The sequence below is a fragment of the Procambarus clarkii genome, chromosome 42 (genome assembly GCF_040958095.1).
Source record: "Procambarus clarkii isolate CNS0578487 chromosome 42, FALCON_Pclarkii_2.0, whole genome shotgun sequence".
Taxonomy (NCBI): Eukaryota; Metazoa; Arthropoda; class Malacostraca; order Decapoda; family Cambaridae; genus Procambarus; species Procambarus clarkii.
The window spans coordinates 7,199,329-7,208,552 of record NC_091191.1 but is presented as its reverse complement, the minus strand read 5'-3'; the positions used below and the strand labels follow the sequence as shown (position 1 = coordinate 7,208,552).

Genomic DNA, 9,224 nt, shown 5'->3' with positions numbered 1-9,224 from the left:
AGTTTACAAGCATGAAAACTTCATAATCAACTGCCGTTATTGTTATAAACAGCCTCCTGGTGCTTCGGAGCTCCTTAACTGTTTAATAATTGTAAACAAAGCCGCCAAAAATTGAGAAAAAATGTACAGGCTCGTAAATGCTTGCGTAACTGCTTCGTGAATCTGGCCCCAGGAAGCGAACCCTGGACAATGATCAAGTTATTGCATGATTATTATTGACCTCACTGAACCGAATCTAACCTGCTTTCACTAATTGGCATATTTTCTGCATAGATCGAAAGTCGTAATTTCAAACAGCAAATATGTACAGTGAGCCGGAACTCGGCTTCCCCCCCCCCACCCCAAAAAAACGCTCATGAGTCAGATTTACGATATTACTGATATTTTGAAAACTGCAGGGGGGGGGGGGGTTTGGGCAAAATGTGACCCATCCCCGATTTCAGTATATGACATATTTTCGGTATAAAAAGTCGTAATTACAAATTGCAAATATGTGCAAAGAGCCAGAATTTGGCTCCAAAATATGGCTCGGCAGTCAGATTTGGGATATTTTGAAAACTGCAGGGGGGTTTGGGCAAAATATGACCCATCAAAGATTTCCGTAATTGGCATATTTTTGGTATGAAAAGTCGTAATTCGAAAATGAAAATAGGTGCAGAGAGTCAGAATTCGGCTCAAAAATCACGCTTATGAGTCAAATTTCCGACATTTCAGATATTTTGAAAACTGCAAGAGGGTTTGGGCAAAATATGACCCATCGCCGTTTTCAGTAATTCGCATATTTTCTGAATAAAAAGTCGTAATTTGAAAATGAAAATAGATACAGAGAGTCAGAATTCGGCTCAAAAATCACGATCAGAAGTCAAATTTCCGACATTTCAGATATTTTGAAAACTGCAGGGGGGTTTGGGCAAAATATGACCCATCGCCGTTTTCAGTAATTAGCATATTTTCGGTATGAAAAGTCGTAATTTGAAAATGAAAATAGGTGCAGAGAGTCAGAATTTGGCTCAAAAATCACGCTCAGAAGTTAAATTTCCAACATTTCAAATATTTTGAAAACTGCAGGGGGGTTTGGGCAAAATATGACCCATCGCTGTTTTAAGTAATTGGCATATTTTCAGTATAAAAAGTCGTAATTTGAAAATGAAAATAGGTGCAGAGAGTCAGAATTCGGCTCAAAAATCACGCTCAGGAGTCAAATTTCCGACATTTCAGATATTTTAAAAACTGCAGGAGGGTTTGGGCAAAATATGACCCATCGCCGTTTTCAGTAATTAGCATATTTTCGGTATGAAAAGTCGTAATTTGAAAATGAAAATAGGTGCAGAGAGTCAGAATTTGGCTCAAAAATCACGCTCAGAAGTTAAATTTCCGACATTTCAAATATTTTGAAAACTGCAGGGGGGTTTGGGCAAAATATGACCCATCGCCGTTTTCAGTAATTGGCATATTTTCGGTATGAAAATTCGTAATTTGAAAATGAAAATAGGTGCAGAGAGTCAGAATTCGGCTCAAAAATCAGGCTCAGGAGTCAAATTTCCGACATTTCAGATATTTTGAAAACTGCAGGGGGGTTTGGGCAAAATATGACCTATCGCTGTTTTAAGTAATTGGCATATTTTTGGAATAAAAAGTCGTATTTTGAAAATGAAAATAGGTGCAGAGAGTCAGAATTCGGCTCAAAATTCACGCTCAGGAGTCAAATTTCCGACATTTCAAATATTTTGAAAACTGCAGGGGGGTTTGGGCAAAATATGACCCATCGCCGTTTTCAGTAATTGGCATATTTTCGGTATGAAAATTCGTAATTTGAAAATGAAAATATGTGCAGAGAGTCAGAATTCGGCTCAAAAATCACGCTCAGGAGTCAAATTTCCGACATTTCAAATATTTTGAAAACTGCAAGGGGGTTTGGGCAAAATATGACCTATCGCCGTTTTCAGTAATTGGCATATTTTCAGTATAAAAAGTCGTAATTTGAAAATAAAAATAGGACCAGAGAATCAGAATTCGGCTCAAAAATCACGCTCAGGAGTCAAATTTCCGACATTTCAAATATTTTGAAAACTGCAAGGGGGTTTGGGCAAAATATGACCCATCACCGTTTTCAGTAATTGGCATATTTTCAGTATAAAAAGTCGTAATTTGAAAATGAAAATAGGTGCAGAGAGTCAGAATTCGGCTCAAAAATCACACTCAGGAGTCAAATTTCCGACATTTCAAATATTTTGAAAACTGCAGGGGGGTTTGGGCAAAATATGACCCTTCGCTGTTTTAAGTAATAGGCATATTTTCGGTATGAAAATTCGTAATATAAAAATAAAAATAGGTGCAGAGAGTCAGAATTCGGCTCAAAATTCACGCTCAGGAGTCAAATTTCCGACATTTCAAATATTTTGAAAACTGCAGGGGGGTTTGGGCAAAATATGACCCATCGCCGTTTTCAGTAATTGGCATATTTTCGGCATGAAAATTCGTAATTTGAAAATGAAAATAGGTGCAGAGAGTCAGAATTCGGCTCAAAAATCACGCTCAGGAGTCAAATTTCCGACATTTCAAATATTTTGAAAACTGCAGGGGGGTTTGGGCAAAATATGACCCATCGCCGTTTTAAGTAATAGGCATATTTTCGGTATGAAAATTCGTAATATGAAAATTAAAATAGGAGCAGAGAGTCAGAATTCGGCTCAAAAATCACGCTCAGGAGTCAAATTTTCGATATTTCAGATATTTTGAAAACTGCAGGGGGGGGGGGGGTTTGGGCAAAATATGATCTATCGCTGTTTTAAGTAATTGGCATATTTTCGGTATAAAAGTCGTAATTTAAAAATGAAAATAGGTGCAGAGAGTCAGAATTTAGCTCAAAAATCACACTCAGGAATCAAATTTCCGACATTTCAAATATTTTGAAAATTGCAAGGAGGTTTGGGTAAAATATGACCCATCGCCGTTTTCAGTAATTGCCATATTTTCGGTATAAAAAGTCGTAATTTTTAAAATGAAAATAGGCGCAGAGAGTCAGAATTTGGCTTAAAAATCACGCTCAGGAGTCAATTTTGCAGCATTTCAGGTATTTTAAAAACTGCAGGGGGGTTTGGGCAAATTGTGACCCATCGTCGTTTTCACTAATTGGCATAACAATATCAGAAATATCGCAAATCTGACACATAAGTGTTTTTTAGCCAAATTCTGGCTCACTGCACATATTTGGAGTTTGAAATTACAACTTTTTATACCGAAAACATATATGCAAATTTGTGAAAACGGCGATGAGTCACATTTTGCCCAAACCCACCTACAGTTTTCAAATAATCAGAAATATCGCAAATCTGACTCATGAGCGTTATTTTTTAGCCGAATTGTGGCTCACCTCACAAATTTGGAGTATGAAATTATGACTTTCTATACCGAAAATATGCCAATTAGTGAAAACGTTGATGGGTTTCCTTAATTTTCAAAGAAAATCCCCAAAAGGGATTTTCTGAAAAGGAGTTTCATTGGTATTCATAATGCATTTGCCAGTTCCTTTACGACTTTGGATTGAAATACATCAACACTTGGGACTTTTGAGTCTTTTAGTGTGTCAATGCTTTTGCTGATTGTGTCGAATGTAATGGGTATATCCCTTAACTCATTATCTTCACCTCCTTCAAACATTTGTGTGGGTTATGGGATGTCGTTCAATCTTTCTAGTGTGAACACTGATGTAAAGTATTCATTCAGAGTGCTTGTTGCCTTTTTATCATACAATATAACAATATATATACCCGGCTGCACCTGGGTCTTCTTCCCCTTTTTTCCAGCATTTCCCCTCCAATGTACGTCCCTGACCCCAGACTATTCCCCATACAAAGTTGGGTGAAGCTAGCCCCAGTTAAGTGTCAGAGACACGGACATATAAACAGACGAGCAGACAGGTTCTCTCTTATAGTATAGATTGTTATGAGCAAGGTGTAGGGGGTGTGTGAGGAGCGGCGCCATGTGGTGAGGCCCGGCAACTGCAAGCCGTGGGGCCCCGGGCCGACCGCTGGGGCGTCATTGGACGGTGTGTGTGTGGGAAGTACACGGTGCTGTTGCTGGTGCTGCTTCTGCTGCTGGGTCCCTGGCTCCTGCTCGCCTCCCTACGGCTGGTATGTTCCTCGCTTCATATTCATTAGTGTCCAGTCGCCCCCCTGAGGATCCCTCGAGGGACTCTTGGAAATTGCAGGAAACTAGCCTCTGTGAAATCCGTTCTGTGGTTCTCATTGTACGGCTGAATTGTTGACATTTTGAAATAGACTGGTATAGTCTATAGTGAAGTCTCTATATATGTGATAGTGCGGCATGATGTGTTCATCTCTGGTGTGGGTCACCGCACATAGAACACCAAAACTTGACGTTACAAGATAGTGCAGAAGAAACGGTATAGTGAACAACTTTTGCATTGATCGAAAGATTCAAGTTTGTATTGTAGGCTTTGATAAATAATGCAGCTATTCCTCCTGTTTTGGCAGGACTTATAGTATCAATGAGGACCATAGTATATATGTATACATATATATATGTATACATATATATATGTATACATATATATATATGTATATACATATATATATATATATATATATATATATATACATATATATATATATATATATATTATATATATATATATATATATATATATATATATATATATATATATATATATATATATATACATATATATATATATATTATATATATATATTATATATATATATATTATATATATATATATTATATATATATATATATTATATATATATATATATTATATATATATATATATATATATATATATATATATTATATATATATATATATATATTATATATATATATATATTATATATATATATATTATATATATATATATATTATATATATATATTATATATATTATATATATATATATATTATATATATATATATATTATATATATATATTATATATATATATTATATATATATATTATATATATATATTATATATATATATTATATATATATATTATATATATATTATATATATATATTATATATATATATATATATATATATATATATATATATATATATATATATATATATATATATATATATATATATATACCGACGTACAACAATATTAGAACGTAGAAATCTGAACTGTTGAGTTGGACAAACTGGAAAACTATTTTTTACTTGTGTTGCTTTGACAAACTAAACTAACCTAACCTTCCCAGGCCTAATTAATACACGATATCTGAGGTCTAATATAGTACATGTGTGTCCTATACTAGGCCTAGGAATATTTAAGTTTGTGTTTTAGCTTCATTTATTTTAAAAGAATTCTTTAATAATCAGTATACTACTATCTAAAAGCTTAGTACGTACGATTTCGTGACGAAACAGGAGAGTCGGTTGTTTATAATGACATTATAATATGTAGGCTTTGAATGTCATAAAAATTCTTACTGAAAAAATCATATTTAGGAACACCGATGTTAATTTATATTTCAAGCTGAAATCTGAAATTACCATCAGCGGTTCTTTAATAGGCCTATGTTTTATTTACATTACCGGTGAATTAGGTGCATTTTCAGAGTGAGCGCAACACAGCCCATGTTAGAATTTGGTTGATGTCCAATATTAAGAATGTTATATATTTACAATAGATGGACAGGCTTAAAATAAAAGCAGATAATGTAAAGGTAAACATTACAATCAGTGCTAATATAGAAGTACACAGTTTTATACCCAAATAATTCCTGCGGGGATGTGCCAATCATAGGCTTGCACGCATCCAAGTTTCCCATGCGTGGATTGGTAGGTTAGGTTCGGGTAATTTAGTATATTTCAACCTTCCTTACCCGTCACAACCTTCCCTACCCGTGCAGCCGTTCTTCAAAGGTTTCCCAACGTCAATAATACACTGCTCCTATCTTAACCTACCAGAGGACAGTGTGCCAATTTCAAGAGCTACTACCACTTTCTAGTACGACAATTTTTGGCCTTAATGTATACGTCAAAATGCGACGTTCTATTAGGAGGACGGGTTGGTTGGACGTTCGAGGTTAGACATCAAACTGCAGGGTGACTTACCTTCGTCCGGGAAAACTGGTATAGGCGGGTCAGTGTCGAATGGCGCCTTTTTCCCCCCGATTCTCTGCATGAAATGACTCGGTATTAGTTTCTAAAGTCGCTAAATACCAGACTCCATCCTCGGTAAAATTCATTTAGCATGTTATTTTCTACATGATTATATATGTATTTCTTTTGTGTGTTTATTTAATAAGACTGTTTAATAAAAATGGTTACTAGGCTGAAGGAAATTGGTGTGGTAGATTAGGATAAGGACACACTAGTACGACAGTTTCTTGACGTTGGGAAACATTAGGACGGGCTGAACAGACAGACATTGTCTTGTAGTGATACAGATTAGTATATTTTAGCAACAATCGTTGTTGATGACGTGTTAATGAATATGATAAATTGTTAGATCATTGATTCTTGAACGAATATTCTCAATTTTCTTATGTTCTTCACTTTAGAAGGAAGTTAGTTACATTTCAAAGTTTATTTTACAGCTTTATTATGACCTGACACTAAGAGATGCGTTTCGATGAGCCCCGTGAACATTTTCAAAGGCAGAGGGGGAGTGGGTATAGTTAAGTTGTTTTAGATTTAGCTACTCAGAACGAAATGTCCATGTAGCACGGGCTATAGTGACCCCGTAAAGATATAAGTTAACTGGAACAACATAATACATAACCAAGAAGGATGAGATGAAGTAAGGTGTTACCCCAGTCAGTGATGAATAACATAATACTTAAGGAAAATACAGGTATTTTGGCCTGTAGGACGCAGCTGCTGGGTCAAGTGTGTGCTGGCTGCTGATGTTTGTTTCATATGAAGTGCTTTGCCGATGTTTGATGTTTTGTATCTGTTTTGATACAATTTCATTTCCGTGTTTTGGTCCGGATATCTGTGATAATCAGGTTGTGTGTAGAAAGTATATGTTCTACGCAACTAGATCATGGTGGTGTATTTGGTTGTGTCTGGTACTGTGGTACCCGCAGTACTCAGGTGGTGGGGCTGGTGGTACCCGCAGTACTCAGGTGGTGGGGCTGGTGGTACCCGCAGTACTCAGGTGGTGGGGCTGGTGGTACCCGCAGTACTCAGGGGGCGGCAGCAAGTGACCCTGGCCGCCAGAATCGACAACATCCGGAAGTGTGTGGATATTCATGATTGCTCCGGCTGAACTAGGCTACTCTGCTGTAAACTTTCGTGGAAAACTTTTATTTATGGGTTCTTCTCGGTGTTGTTTTGTATGGAACTTTCAGCAAAATTTAAGCTAAAAGATTGCCGATATTTGCAATAAAGCAATTCACACGGGTGAATTGCTATGGACATACAAACTTAGCAGACGCATTCAAACGAGTTCTCTGATAGGTGTTATAATCCTGATATTCAAGTTGAATATGTCGAGTATCGAACTGACTTGTATTTACACACGAAGTTTCGACTAATTGATGAGTCTTGAGAAGTTTTCAAAGGACCAAATGAGTCGGTAAGATATATCTCCTAAATTTGATAAGATTTCTGTGACCTAGTGGTGCAATAAATTCTCCCCCCCCCCTTACGTCCAGACGGCAGTTCCGAACTGCCACACGGCCGCCCAGTACACACCCACCTGTTACCCATACACACCCACCTGTTACCCATACACTCCCACCTGTTACCCATACACCACGCCTACCCAACCTACCGTCACCACTTGACAGCTGTGGCGGTGACCGTCGCTTGACAGCTGTGGCGGTGACCGTCGCTTGACAGCTGTGGCGGTGACCGTCGCTTGACAGCTGTGGCGGTGACCGTCGCTTGACAGCTGTGGCGGTGACCGTCGCTTGACAGCGGTGGTGGTGCAGCCCCCACAAGGTGAATGTCACACCCGCAGCCCTGAGGTAATTTATGCTAATTTATGCACCAGATAACGGAAGATAAAGGAGGGAACACGGGCGTGTGTCTGTCTGTATTTACTATTTATATTTACTATTTGTATTTGCAGAATCGAGCTATTAGCTCTTGGATCCCGCCTTTCTAACCAATTTAATTTTCCTCTGTGACTAAGAGAAAATTTTTTCGTCTTTTTCCTCTATTTTTCTTCTTTGTCTACATATATTTCTTTCACGCGCGCGCGCTCATACCCAGGAAGCAGCTGTCTAACTCCCAGGTTCCTATTTACTGCTAGGTATACAGGGGCACTAGGATGAAAAACTGCCCATTTGTTTCTGCCGGGGATCGAACCCGGTCCCTAGGATTACGAGCCCCGAGCGCTGTCCACTCAGCTACCAGGCCAACTCACCTAGAGTGAGGCGCCTCGGCCAGGCCAAGTCCAGAGGACCTTCTCCCAGGTGCTTGGGTTCATTCATGTGCTGGAGTATCGTACGTTGTGATACTACGTGTTGCGTCTGGCCAGTTCATCACCGGGTGCAACAATGGGGTCTGCAAGCAACTTCATATAAAGAAGTTAGCAAAGTTTACAATGAAACAAATGACGATTCGAATTTACAAAGCTGCGTAAACACGAGAGTTTTTGAGGATAAAACTTTCATATTTTCAAAGAGTATCGGCCGGACTGGCTTCCAATGTGTGCGTGGAACTGAGCTAGGTAGATATATAAGGTTTGTGCTCGTGTGGCTGGTAATATACTGATGTTTTTTTGCTGTGGGCTTCATATAAGGCACAACATCTGGACGGGGAGCTGGAGACAGGTTAGCCTGGCAGGTGGTGCAACTCTCAGTACACCAGGTGTGTTTACGTCATGATGTGATCGAAGCCTGACGCTGGTCCCCACCCCTGCTTACCTTATTAATCACCTCTCTTCCGTCTCTTTCTTGTTTTCCTCAGTTTCACTCGTCTCATACTGTCTCTCCCACTTTTTCGTAATATACATTGTTCCTCGTTCCCACTCCTCTCAAACGTTGTTTCTCTATCCCGTCCACTTCTCTCCAACGCTTTCATTTTATTTTTTTCTGTCCCTTAGTCGTCGTTGTCCTCACTTCCGCTACCTCAATCTCTCTCCCCAATGTTTACGTCCGTCATTCCCAGGGATAGAGTACATTAGAGCTTGAGGGAGTATTCTTGCTACGCGCTCCGCCCCCGGTCCCACTAGTCCAGTTCACTCCAGTTACCTCTATTTTGTCAATACTGTACGTT

General features: G+C 38.3%; 1 protein-coding gene across 1 annotated transcript in view; it reads left to right on the top strand.

Moving 5' to 3' along the window:
- Window positions 1-3,986: 3,986 nt before the first annotated feature.
- Window positions 3,987-9,224, top strand: part of LOC123770297 (uncharacterized protein C12orf56) — a 52,790-nt gene continuing 47,552 nt past the window's right edge. The window contains exon 1 of the mRNA XM_045762010.2: window positions 3,987-4,133. The gene's annotated coding sequence lies outside the window, so the exon portion shown is untranslated. The remainder of the gene's footprint in view (window positions 4,134-9,224) is intronic.